Raw genomic sequence first — 14635 nt, 5'->3', positions numbered from 1 at the left:
AGGCCATGGTGGAAAAACCGTGACCATAGGTCAAAAACCGTGACCATAGACCTTTGGTCAGCCTTTTCACTAACCATAGACCTTTTCTTTGTAGTGCGATTAGCCATTTTGGTCTTCGAAATTTAAAATTACCTATAGTGATCCTCCAGATTCAGGTCCGGACACCAATATAGTCCTTCGATACTTTTCTGGCGATGACTAGGCAAATAGAGTGCTGAAGTGGCACTCTCCTTGCCACATTGGATGATGGGTAAACGACGTCGATTACCCTTTGGCACTTAAAGAAGTCAGAAATGTTGTCGTTTTATATATGAAGGGAAAAGAAATGGTTTTGACCCATAATAAAGTATTCTTCTTCTTCTCTACCTCCACTATTCTTCTTCGTCTCTAATTAATGGTGCTAGTAAAGGGTTATTGAAATCTTTTATCACTTTGATTAAACTAATGCACAACTAGGTTAAAGTGAAAATCACAATGTTTCGAAAGAAGGAGGTTGCTCCCCTCTTATTCTCAGCTAAGGTAATCATTAATGTTGAGTTTAGTGGTTTTAATTTTTTTAATTTACTTTTGAAATGCATATATGATTGTGCTCTATGGTGCCGATGTTCTTGTCAACGGAGAACCATTATGCTTTCATGCTATTTTTTTTCTAGGGTTTCATTGATTGCTTATACGTTGGGCTGGGATTTGGGGGTGTTCTATTTTTTTATGAATAGAATAGGGAATGATGTTGATAGGATTAGGGCTATGCAATATTAAACTATTTTTTTAGGTTTTGGTTTTCATCTATGAAGTATACAAAAAATAGTGTATGATGTATGATATTTGTCTTTAACTCATGATGTTAATGATACATAATTTTATTCTAAGGCTATATGATCTCTTTTGTGATTGTGTAGATGACTGAAATTGATATCATGATACATTATGGGGGTAGTTTCCAGAAAAATCAAGACAAAGACGAGAGAAAAATTGTGTCATTATTCTTACGCTCTCTTGGGTCAGAAAGGTCTTTGATTGAAGAAGAAAAATTAGATTCAATGAACATGCCAAGATATGGTGCAACACCAGAAGAAGTGATACAAGTGATTGAGTCAAAAGGGTTTTTTACTCTTCAAAAGCTTGAAGCTATCAATAACCCTTTGGATGAGGGTTTGAACAAGAACAATGGCAATGATGATATAGATATAAGTGTTGATTTCATAGCTAAACATGTAAGGGCTACTTGTGAACCGATGATAAAGGAAGAGTTTGGTGAATGGATAATTGATGAGTTATTCCTTAAATATAAAAGAGGCTTGTGATGAAGTTAGAAGAAGAAAAGCTAGAGTACACTATGTTGTTAGTCATGTTCATGACTAAGAAGTGACATAAATTGTTGAACAATGGGATTGCTAAGTATTGTAATAAACTACACAATATGTTTAAGTTCTTGATGTCTATAAAGTGTCAATAAGATAGTAAAGTTCATGATGATCCAATCAATTCACTTCTGTTGATGATATCTGTTTATACCCTAGACCGAGCTATAAGGTCCGGGTTAGACAACGATGAAAATGACCGACCTGTTCTAAAGTTGGTTCGCCTCCGACCTCTACATAAAGAGCTCGGCTAAATTACTATTGAGGCCCAACGGGCCCAGAGCAGAAGGTCACAGCGCACCTGAAGGCGGCTGACCAAAAGATAGGTGATCTCACCCACAAAAAGATAAGATAAGATAACAAACTTATCTCAAGGGAGGTCACTCTACACTAATATAAATACACTGGAGCACCCAGGTATAACTCACACTCTAATTCTACAAAAAACTTGCCTAAAGCCCATGCTAACTTAAGCATCGGAGTCTCTTGCAAGTACATCAAGACCACCACCACCACCACCCTCCGGTGACCAAGGATTAGCAGCATATCAAGACCCAACAAGTCAGACGTAACAGCTCCAGCCACATCAGAAGATCTCATCCGAGATCGACCTTCAATTTCAGGTAACCCTTGGAACATTGGCGCTGTTGCCGGAGAATCTGGAAGTCATCCCATCGACATGGCAAACTCCAGAGTAGAAGAAGTAACGCCACTAAAGGACACGGATGCCACACCAAACTCCCCAAAGGACACACACCAATCCAAGGGAGACAAATAACCTCAAAACACAGAAATCTTAAATGCCATCCGTGAACAACAGGATCGCCTCAAACAGCTCAAACAAGAGGCCAAACGTCAGTGAGAAGCCGAGAGAGACCTCCGGAGAGAAACGAGACGGTGAAGAGAGCCGGAGGACAAGCTCCTAAAGCTCGAGGCCGACCTTAAAACTAAGACAACATAACCCAGTCTCGAGGATAGCCCTCATAAGGACCAAGACCCATTCACAGAGGAGATCATGAAAGCTAAAGTCCCAAAAGACTTCAAAGCTCCCGACATGACCCTGTATGACGGTACGTCTGATCCGAGCCATCATCTCAGCAATTTCAGAAGCAGAATGTATCTCACAGATGCCTCAGATGCAATCCGGTGCAAAGCCTTCCCGACCACCTTGACCAAGACAGTGATAAAGTGGTTCGATAGCTTGCCACCAAGGTCGATAACAAGCTTTGACGACCTCGCTAAGAAGTTCCTAGCCAGGTTCTCCATAGAGAAGGACAAAACCAAACATGCTCCAAGCCTGCTAGGGATTAAACAAGAAGATCGGGAAAGCCTTCGTAGTTACATGGAAAGATTTAATAAAGCATGCCTGGACATACAGAATCTTCCTACAGAAGCAGCGATTATGGGACTCATCAACGGTCTACGGGAAGGGCCCTTTAGCCATTCTATATCCAAAAAACACTTAACATCTCTGAATGAGGTACAAGAACGGGCGGAAAAATACATCAATATGGAGGAGAACTCCCGATTAGGAGAGACCTCAAAGACCGGACTCTCCTACCCACCTCGAGACAAGGACAAAGAGTCTAGGAAAAAAGAAGAACAACCTACTGAGAAACCCAGAAAGTACCACAGCTACACCCCTCTTCGGGTGTCCCTTGTGGATGTTTACCGGGAGATATGCAACACTGAGAAGATCCCACCGCCTCGCCCGATTAAACACAAGAGAGGAGAAATTCGGACAGAGTATTGCGAATACCACCAAATCTATGGGCACTCTACCAATGACTGTCACGACCTAAAGAACGTCATTGAAAAACTAGCACGAGAAGGGCGACTAGATCGGTTCTTAGCCAATAGAGCGGAAGAACCAAGAAAGAGGAGAAGGAATGATGAGGTCGGACGAGGTAAACGTCCCCCTCACACCCCTGAGAGACATGTTCACACGATGAGTGGAGGATTCGCAGGAGGAGGGATCTTTAAGTCATCCCTCAAAAGACACCTCAAAGAGGTGTATCATGTCGAGAAAGGGACAGGTCACCCGACCTCCCCACCATTACTTTCACTCAAGAAGATGCCGCAAGCATCATCCCGGGGCGTGATGACCCTGTGGTCATTACCATCATACTCGCCAACGCCAATCTCCATCGAACATTGGTAGACCAAGGAAGCTCCGCAGATATCCTGTTCAAGTCCGCATTCGACAAGCTCGGCCTACAAGCGAAAGAGCTCCGAGCTTACCCAAATAGCTTGTTCGGACTCGGAGACGCCCCAATCCAACCACTTGGGTACATCCCGTTGCACACAACATTCGAAAAAGGAACACAATCTAGAACACTGAGCATAGACTACATAGTAGTCGACTTGAGCTCCGCATACAACGCCCTTATAGGTCAGATAACGTTAAATCAGCTCACCGCGGTGGTCTCCACTCCGCACCTATGCATGAAATTCCCAACTACAGAAGGGATCGCTACCATAAAATGGGACCAGAAACTTGCGCGACGTTGTTACAACGAAAGTATGAACCTTAAAGGTGACCCCAAAGAAAAGGAAACCATTACCTTAGAACTCGGGAGAATTCGTGCTCGTGAGGAACTCCGCCCTCAACCAGAAGGTGAGACCGAAGAAGTTCAAATCGGAAACACTCAAGACAAAATAACAAATATCGGAGCGAATCTACGAGGAGACCTAAAGGAACTACTAACAATGCTCCTAAGGGATAATTCCGACCTCTTTGCATGGAAGGCCGCCGACATGCCCGGTATAGATCCTAGACTAATGTGTCATAAGTTAGCCGTATATCCTGGGTCTTTGATGCCAGGGCATTTTGGCCAGTTTCACTGACCTTTTCTTTACTATTTTTAAGGTAGTTTCATGCATTTTCTTAGGAAATAAGCTAGTTTTGGGTAGATATTCTCTTACATTTTGATTCAAGCATACATTGTGCACTTTACATGATTTCATGAGGATTTTGCATGAATTATATGATAAATTGGATGATGCATGATCCCATGATTAAGAGCAAGACTTTGATGCACTTTGTTTGATTGATTTTAGGCCAAAAGAAGAAAAGAAGAAGCCACGTTAGTGGCTACGTTAGTTACACTAACGTGGGCACTAACGTGGAAGGAAGGAAAGCCCCAACGTTAGTGAGAAAAGTTAGTGGCATTAACTTTGAAGAAAGGAAATGGAGCCAACGTTAGTGACACTTAACATTATCACTAACGTTGGACCAAGCTCATAAGTGGCCACGTTAGTTGCCACGTTAACTTAGTTAACGTGGCCTCTAACGTTAAGAAGTAAAGGGGAAGCCAACGTTCGTGACATTCAACTTTATCACTAACGTTGGCCAAGTCATAATAAGCCACGTTAACTCCCACGTTAACCTAGTTAACGTGGAAGCTAACGTGAAGAAGGAAGGTGATCACCAACGTTAGTGACACCCAACATTGTCACTAACGTTGGAATGAGCCCACACAAGCCACTATGAGCCACGTTAAACTCCCACGTTAACTTAGTTAACGTGGTAGTTAATGTGGGCAAAAGTCCCACCTGGCAGCCTAACCATGCCTTCTTCAAACACGCATAACTTGAGCCACAAAGCTTCAAATGAGGTGATTCCAGTGGCATTGGAAAGTAGGATTCCAGAGCTTTCCAAGCATATATGGCACTACATGGTTGACACTAAATTTGAGGGAGAAAACCTGCCCCGAAAGTGCAATGATGAACATGGTATCAACCTGTATTAAGGCCAACTGACCTCTTCACCTTCCAAGAAGTGTAACTCGAGTTGTAGAGCTCCAAATGATGCGCTTCCAAAGGCATTGGAAAGTAGACATCCAGGGCTTTCCAACAATATATAATAGTATGGGGTGGACACTAAGTTTGAGCTCCAGAAACTGGCAATAATGAAGCCCTGATTGCTAGCGTTATTGGCACTCAAGTTTTCCATTAACGTTGGCAACTAGACCAGCGACCATGTCCACTTCAAAGGAGCATAACTTGAGCTAAAGAGGTCCAATTGAGGTGATTTTAGTTGCGTTAGAAAGCTGACATTTAGAGCTTTCCAACGATATATAATACTTTATAGTGGGCATGAAATTGGAGCACAAATAAGAGGCATCTTTTAAGCCCCAAAAACACCAACTGGGCAGCAAGTGCAACGTTAGCCACAATAACTTTAGCACTAACGCCACACTTGTAGCGTTAGTGTGGCTAACTTTAGCACTAACTTTAGCACCTGAACCTCAACTTGACCCACTTCTCTCTCAAGTCCACTTCAAAGCTCAAGCAAGCAAGCCCACAATTGTCAACCAATCAAGACCACAAGAAGCATCTAGAATAGGAATTTTCATTTAATTGTAATTTGCTTTTAATTTCATTTTGTAATTTAGGAGAGCCTATATAAAGGCCTTAGTTTTTACATTGAAAGGGGGACTGAAATCTGGAAATTCTGGAATGGGGGATTAGAGAGGGGTCTTCGGACTCCCTCCCCTCACACACTTTTCCTTTTCTTTCTTTTATTTGTACTTTTCATTTATGAATTTTGAAGTTTCAATTTTAAGTTTTAATCTTCATCTTTACTTTTCTGCACTTTCTTTCTTTTCTATTTTTGTAGAGCAATGATCAACTAACTCTTTACATTGGGTTAGAGAGCTCTATTGTGATTCAATGGATTAAGTGTAGTTCTTATTCTTCTTCTTCTTTCTTTCCTCTTGATTTTACTAGAGAGCTTTCGATCTTCATCCAATTGGGTAGTTATCTTGGAAAAAAAACTATTCATACTTGGACCTCTTCTGAACCTTGAAAGAGGAATGAAGAGATCATGCTAGAAATGCTTTCTCATGCTGGACCAAATTGGGTGTGGATGGATATGTGACTATAATCCTTCCAACACTTGATTTGGGAAATGCATGTGGTATAATCAGTGACCATACTTCATCTCTTCTCATGAGCAATTGACCAAGGAATTGGCTATTGATCAAGATTTGAGAGATCGAATTACAAGGAATTGTAATTCGATCACTTAAGATTGCTAAGGAGATCAATGAATGCATTGATTGAGGAAGAGATGAGAATGAACTTGATCCGGAGGATTGCAATATCTCTTGATCCCAATGTTCATTTTATTTTTAGTTCTTACATTTACTTTTCTTGCCATTTTACTTTTCTGCACTTTATTGCTTTCTTTACATTCATGCAATTTACACTTCCTGCTGCTCATCATTCAAATTTGATTCATCTAACTAGGATAATCAATTAACCATTGATTGCTTAATCCGTTAATCTCTATGGGATTCGACCTCACTCTTTTGTGAGTTATTACTTGACGACGAATTCGGTACACTTGCCGAAGGAAATTTGTTGCGAGACAAGTTTTCCGTGCATCAGTCTTGGCCAGTGCAACAGAAGCGTAGGAAACTCGGCCCAGAGAGGTCACAAGCCGTTGAGGAGCAGGTACAAGCCTTTTTGGAAGCAGGGTTCATAAGGGAGGTAAAATACCCGTTATGGCTAGCCAATGTAGTATTGGTCAAAAAGTCAAATGGAAAGTGGCGGATGTGCACGGATTACACCGACCTCAACAAAGGCTGCCCAAAGGATCCTTACACACTTCCGAACATCGACACACTAGTCGACGCTTCATTGGGATATAAGTACCTCTCCTTCATGAACGCTTACTCGGGCTATAATCAAATCCCGATGTATCAACCCGACCAGGAGAAAACTTCGTTCCTAACCCAAAAGCAAACTACTGCTACGTAGTCATGCCATTCGGACTCAAAAACGCAGGGGCTACATACCAAAGATTGATGAACAAAGTTTTCGCCAATCATATTGGGAAGCTGATGGAGGTTTATGTAGACGACATGTTGGTAAAGACACAAAGGGAGGAGATGTTGTTATCCAACCTAACCGAAGTGTTCGACACCATAAGGAAGCATGGGATGAGACTTAATCCTGTAAAGTGCACCTTCGCGGTACAGGGTGGCAAATTCTTGGGCTTCATGCTCACTCAAAGGGGGATCGAAGTGAACCCGGATAAATGCCAGGCCATACTCAGCATGAAAAGTCCAACCTGTGCAAAAGAGGTTCAGCAGCTCAATGGAAGGCTAGCAGCTCTGTCCAGATTCCTAGCTGGTTCAGCTTTAAGATCTCTTCCTTTCTATGCAACACTAAAGAAAAGAAAAAGGTTTGAGTGGACCTCAGAATGTGAACAAGCCTTTCGAAACTTTAAGACATTCCTGGGGCAACCACCTATGTTAACCCGGCCTAGGGAAGGTGAGGAACTAATCCTATACCTCGCCGTAGAAAATCGGGCGATAGCCTCAGCACTGGTTATAGAAGACAAAAACGGGCAAAAACCTATCTACTTCATTAGTAAGGCTTTGCAAGGGGCTGAACTAAACTATTAAAAGATAGAAAAGTTCGCTTATGCCATTATACTCACCTCCCGACGACTCTGACCATACTTTCAAGCTCACACCATTAGAGTACAGACCAACCAACCCATAAAAGGTATCTTACAGAAAACAGACCTAGCTGGAAGAATCCTACAATAGGCAGTCGAGTTATCCGAATTTGACCTTAAATATGAAGCTCGGACAGCTATTAAGTCTCAATACTTGGCCGACTTCATTGCAGAGTACACTGACACCCCGAGCACCCCCACAGAGTGGAGCCTCTACGTGGATGGCTCCTCGATCAAAATCGGGAGTGGCGCAGGCGTCATTTTAGAAAGTGACTAGGGAACCCAAATCGAGCTCTCACTAAAGTTCGAGTTCCCCACCTCAAATAACCAAGCTAAATACGAAGCCCTACTGGCTAGGGAGGTAAGAGCTCAGAAGCTTACCATCTTCAGCGACTCACAAGTCGTCACCTCACAAATAAGGGACCTATCAGGCTAAGGATCCCATCATGAAGAAGTACCTAGACAAGACAAGGCAAAAGCTCAGACAATTCACAGGATATGAGATCTGACATATACCTCGAGAACAAAATGCCCGAACTGATGCACTTTCGAAACTAGCCAATACCAAACCAAGGGGCAACAATAGAAGCCTCATCCAAGAAACACTACAAAATCTGTCAACCTCGGAAGAAAAGAAGGTCTTAAGCACATCAGACCAGGACCAAGGGTGGATGACTCACATAATCAATTTTCTCATGTCTGAAACATTCCCCGCAGTTAGAAAGGAGGCAAAAAGGCTAGTACGAGAAGCACAATACTACACCATAATGCATGACGTCCTATATAGGAGAGGAATCTCTACACCCCTCCTAAAATGCGTCCCGACCTCCGCTACGAGGGAAGTCTTAGAAGAAGTCCACAGTGGCATGTGCGGTAACCACCTCGGGGCGCGAGCTCTTTCTAAAAAGGTACTCCGAGCCGGTTTTTACTGGCCGACCTTGCAAAAGAAAGCAACAGAGTTCGTCAAAACATGCCCTCCATGTCAGAAGCACGCCAACTTTCACATCGCACCACCCGAAGAACTCATTTGCATCACTTCACCCTGGTCATTCGTAAAGTGGGGGCTCGACCTCCTCAGAACATTCTCCCAGGGATCGGGACAAGTCAAGTTCGTCATTGTAGGAATAGACTATTTCACAAAATGGATCGTGGCTGAACCTTTAGCCACTGCCACCGCCCAAAGAAATTAGAAGTTCTTGTATAGAAACATTGTCACAAGGTTTGGGGTCCCATGCTCTATTACCACAGACAATGACACTTAGTTCACCGACACGGGCTTTAGAAACCTGGTAGCCGATTTGAAGATCAAGCACCAGTTCACCTCTGTCGAGCACCCACAAGCCAATGGACAGGCAGAAGCCACCAACAAAGTCATACTGGCCGGGTTAAAACAGAGACTACATGACGCCAAGGGAGCTTAGGCAGACGAGTGATGAATCCATATTTGACAATATATTTTGGTTTGATTTGAGTGAATTTCATCATATAAACCCACATTTATTCACTTATATAGCATACTTTTGTGTTTTCTCTCTAAATTGAGCCTAATTGTGAAAACATACTATTTTGTGCTTAATTTGATTAATTTTATCCCACTTTTATCCCATTTGATGCCTTGATGGTTTTGATGAGTGATTTCAGGTGTAATAGGTTAGAATGGCTTGATATGAGTGGAAGAAAAGCATGGAATTGGGAGAAAACATGAAGAAATCAAAGGAGAAGCACACATTGGCGTGTGCGTACACACAAGAACCACTCATCCATGTGTGCATACGCACAACATCCTGTGCGTATGCACAAGAAGAAAATCAGCATGTGTGCGTACGCACAGGTCCCAGCGCGTGACTCATTTAATGCAAATCACTAGGGGCGATTTTTGGGTCTCCAGAGCCCAATTTTGGACCTTCTGAAGCTGATTGAGTGCTATATCAAAGAGGGCCTCCTTCCATGTGAAGGGGGGGATGGCAATTAGGTTTAGCTTTTACATGCTTTTCTCTTAGTTTCTAGAGAGAGAAGCTCCCCCTCTCTCTAGAATTAGGGTTCTTTAGTTTAATTTCTTGTAATTTCTACTTTTAATTCTTATTTTCATTTACTTTTCCTTGTCATTTATTTTTATTGCATCTTTGTTCTTCTTCATTTCCATTTTTATTTCCTTTATCTTGTCATTTTTATGTTTATGGATAATTTTGTTATTTTAATTTCAATTAATGCCAATTTATGTTTTATGTTCATTTATTGTTTTCTTTTATTGTTATTGTCATTTTCTTGCTTTTGGTAGCTAGCTTTTATTTTTATTTCAATTTAATATTATTTTATTTTCATGCATACTAAGTGTTTGATAAAATATTTGGCTTAGTTTTTACTTAGTTTTTTCTCACTCTTGGCTTGAAGTTGATGACTTTGGTGATTCTTGAGTCATTGATGTTCATTCCTGTTTGATATATTAGAGTAGTTAGTTGATTTGGTTTTCATTGACTCTATGTGACCCTTAGTGTTGACATAGGACTTATGGATTGAAATCAACTATGCCTAGTTGACTTATCCTCGATGTTAGGGTTGACTTAGTGGGATTAACTCTTCATAATCATCATGTGTTTGTGGTCAATACCTAGGATAGGTAATCTTAGCTCTCAATTACTTTCCAAGAGGTTTCTTGCATTTTAATTTTCCTTGCTTTGACTTTTATCGCTTTGACTTTTAGTTTCTTGCATGTTTAGTTTTCACACTCTTGGTTGAGAAATTGGGTGTTTGGGTGGAATTAAGTTGTGGATGCCCATTCCACATTGTGTGAGGATTGTTAATTGGTTTGGTTTTCCTTGACTCTAAGTGACCCACTAGTGTTGACTTAGGACTTAGGGATTGGAATCAATTATGCCCTTTTGACTAATTCTCAAGTAGGATTGACTAATTGGGATTAATTTTACACAATTATCATGTTTGTGGTCCATAACTAGGATAGAAATCCTTAATTCCCCAATCCTCACCAAGAGCTCTTTTTGTCATTTAATTTCCATTTTCATTTTCGTTAATTCCTTTTATGCTTATTTACATTCCTTGCATTTTAATTTCTTGCTTCTCTCTTGCATTCACAATTCCCCATGCTTTCTCTCATAGCCAATAATTGTACACTTAATTGCAACTTCTAGGGAAGACGACCCGAGGTTTAATACTCTCGGTTATTTTAATTTGAATTTAACATTTGATCATGAGGATTCATTGTTGGTTTAGACTATGCTACTAACGAAGTGATTCTTGTTTTGAGTGATTCTAAATCAACATGAATTCTCATCTATCAACGAGCTCCCGCAAGTCCTATGGGCATATCGGACAACGCCACACTCCACCATCGGAGAATCACCATTCCGACTCACTTATGGAATGGAGGCAATGATTCCCGTGGAAGTAGAAAAAGGATCCCCTAGAGTGATCTTCTACAATGAAGACACCAACTTCCAAGCTAAAAAAGAAGAGCTTGACCTACTTCCAGAAGTCCGAGAAAGAGTTCGGATCAGAGAGAAAGCCTTAAGGCGTTGAATAGCTCTGAGGTATAATCGGAAGGTAGTCCAGTGAAGCTTCACCACCAACGATCTCATCTTAATCTGAAATGATATCGGAGCAGGTCGGTCAGGAGAAGGGAAGCTAGCAGCCAACTGGAAAGGACCATACTGAGTTACAGAAGTACTGGGGAAAGGTTACTACAGGGTGGCCGACCTCGAAGGGCGGGAGCTACCAAGGTCATGGAATGCCTGTAACCTAAGAAGGTACTATAGCTAGAAAATAGTAAAGATCTTAGGTCAAGGCGCACTCTTTTTCCTAAAAAGATTTTTTAATGAGGCGCCAGACCGAGATCTAAAAAACTGCCCGACCTACAAGGGTAAGCAATCATATGTACATACTTTCATTTATATTTTTATCTTATTATTATTCAAATAAAAGCTATCAATTTCCTAGAAAGTTTCCTACCAAGACGCATTAATCTAAGCTCACAAAATGCAAAAATTCATCGCCCGATTACAAGAGATCGGCAAAGTGAAGCGGTATAAGCAAGTTAATGCAAGAAGTTATAACTTAAGAAGGCTCGATAGAGAAGTCAGACCAATGAAAGGATAATTAAAAAGGGACAAAAAACATCTTGCAAAGGACAAAAAAGTGCTTAGCTAAAAAGGTACAAGGTCCTGAAAAGGATTCTACTTAAAGCTAGAAGCACGGTCTAAAAACGGAGCTAAAATGTCATCCAAACAAACTAAAAAGGTTCCACACGAGAACACTACAAAGTTGTTTGGAATTCGACTAAAAAGCCCGGGCGGCAAGTCGCAAAGATGATATAGCTAGCCAAAGAGAAAATGGAACCAGAAGGCTATAGGGTAACCCGAAAGGTGAAACACCACCTCAAAGGGTGTCAAACCAAAGGAAATCCAAAGCGCTTACATAAAGGTTGTAGAACAACCCCCTCCAAACAAAGGTTGAAAAACAACATGAGCAAAGTCAAATCATTCAACACAAAACATTAAAGACTCAAAGGCTGCCTAAATGGCAGCCCAAGAGTTTAAAGTGTTTGTTGAGTTGCTAGGAAGCAATTAAATGTCAGAGAGTCAATGATGTGGCGGAAATTGGCGGGTTAAGAAATTATTATAAGAGATACGTTGCAAGTACAGTTCTTAACCAACAAAAATCTGCCTATCAATTTAGAAAGGTTGTCACAAAAATTAGAATTAAAATACTGGGAGTATGAATCCCAGGTCGTTTCCCAACGAGTTGTAAAAAGGCGTGCTATTTTATTAATCAGATGTTTTCAAAAAATGGTTTTGAGTTTGATAACAGGAAATTAAATCAGAGAATTTATGTAATTTAAATAAAAATCTTGACCGGGAGTAGATTAGTTGGAAAGTCTATCCTTGTTGGAGTTCTCTCAAGATTAATTGATAATTGAAGGTTGTTCTACTCAGTTATCCTTTACCAGATAAAGGAAAGTCAAGCAAGTTGGAAGTCAATTTCTATTCACAAGTTCTAATCCTCTCCCTTGGGAAGGATTAGTGTTAGTGATTAGAGGGCGATCCAACGATAAACCCAATTACAATTTTTCTCTTGAGCATTCCAACTCAAGATTCTCCTTTCAATCAACTCTCAATCAAGTTATAGAACTACTCGCTCATTATGAATGTAAACTTCACAAAATAAGAAAGGGAAATAAAGAAAGACATGATAAATAATAACCAAAAGGATCAATTAAAAATAGAAATAGTTCTTGTATTAATAAATTCTAAAAATAATCCAATAGTAACTCTGAATAAATTAAGGATATGAAAGAGTAAGTGACAAGTAAGGAAACAAACTAGAATGATGAAGTCTTGGCGGAGGTAATAACTCTTCTCAATATCCCAATCCAAAAATTAATAAAAACAAAATCCTAAGAACTATGAATGTGTAGAGAGAAAACCTAGAGGAGGAGTAAAATTAGATCTAAAACTAAAATTATGCAGAATGAATGTCTCTCCTTGATCTCTGCATGTTCCCTGGCTCTAATATGCTTTTTTGGGCCGAAAACTGGGTCAAAATATGGCCCAAAATTGCCCCCAGCGAATTCTGCAAATTCTACAGATCGTGCACGTCACGCAATCGCGTCATCCACGCGTTCGCGTCATCTAGCGTTTTGCCTTGCCACGCGTGCGCATCGTCCACGCATTCGCGTCACTTGTGCAGTTTCCAATTCACGCGTTCGCGTCAGGCACGTGAGCGCGTCACTCCGATTTCTCCATTTAGCGCGGTCGCGTGAGCCATGCGTTCGCGTCGCTTCTCAATGGTCATCTCCTTGATTTCTTGTGTTCCTTCTATTTTTGCAAGCCTCCTCTCCAATCTCCAAGTCATTCATGCCCTATAAAGCCTGAAACACTTAACACACGGATCATGGCATCGAATGGAATAAAGGAGAATTAAAAATACATAATTAAAAGTCTCTTAGGAAGCAAGTTTTCAACCATGGAGTAATTTTGGGAAGGAATTGTAAATACATGCTAATCATATGAATAAGTGGGTAAAGATTTGATAAAACCACACAATTAAACACAATATAAACCATAAAATAATGGTTTATCATTCAACCACAGATAATTACAAAAGCTGACAAGTTCAATAAAGTCCACAAGTCGGACTATACCAAATACAAAATAAAGATCTAAAGAAATCATCAAGGATCTGAAGTCGCATTGGCAGCGGCACCCTTAGGAGGAGGAGGCACGGTCGAGATTGGGGTAGCATTAACAACTCCATCCGACCCAGTCAGAACCTCAACATCAGGCTTGGGCTCAGGAGGGACCACCTTGACAGATGGGGTCGTAGAAGCTGAAGCTGCAGCAGACTTGGCCGGTGGCACATGGGGAGGACCCTCATCTTCATCATCAAGGGCAGGCACAATCTTGCCATCCTCCACCACGTTGTCCATACTAAATAAGGTGAGGTCGAGCTCGGGAGCAAGAACCCGGACTTGAGCCTTTAAATTCTCATACATCTCGGTCATGCTGCTCACCATATGCCCCTGGAGCTCGGCATAGTCATCCTGTGCAGATTGAAGCCTTTCCTTAGTCTCCAATAGCTCGCTATATGTGCGGGTATAGCTCTCTTTGGACTTCTTGGCCATCTCCTCGGCCAAGTTGGTAGACGCCTCAACAGTAGTAGCTCTGGACTTCTCCTTTTTAATATCAAGCTCCAACTTAGCCACCCTAGCATCCAGCTCATCTTTCAAAGCCTTGATCTTGTCATACTCAGATTTAACATCCTCCATGAAGGCTTTGGTAGCACGAATCGG

The sequence above is a fragment of the Arachis ipaensis genome, chromosome B6, assembly GCF_059453495.1.
Source record: "Arachis ipaensis isolate K30076 ecotype BB chromosome B6, ASM5945349v1, whole genome shotgun sequence".
NCBI classification, from domain to species: domain Eukaryota; kingdom Viridiplantae; phylum Streptophyta; class Magnoliopsida; order Fabales; family Fabaceae; genus Arachis; species Arachis ipaensis.
Note: the sequence above shows the minus strand (reverse complement) of the source record.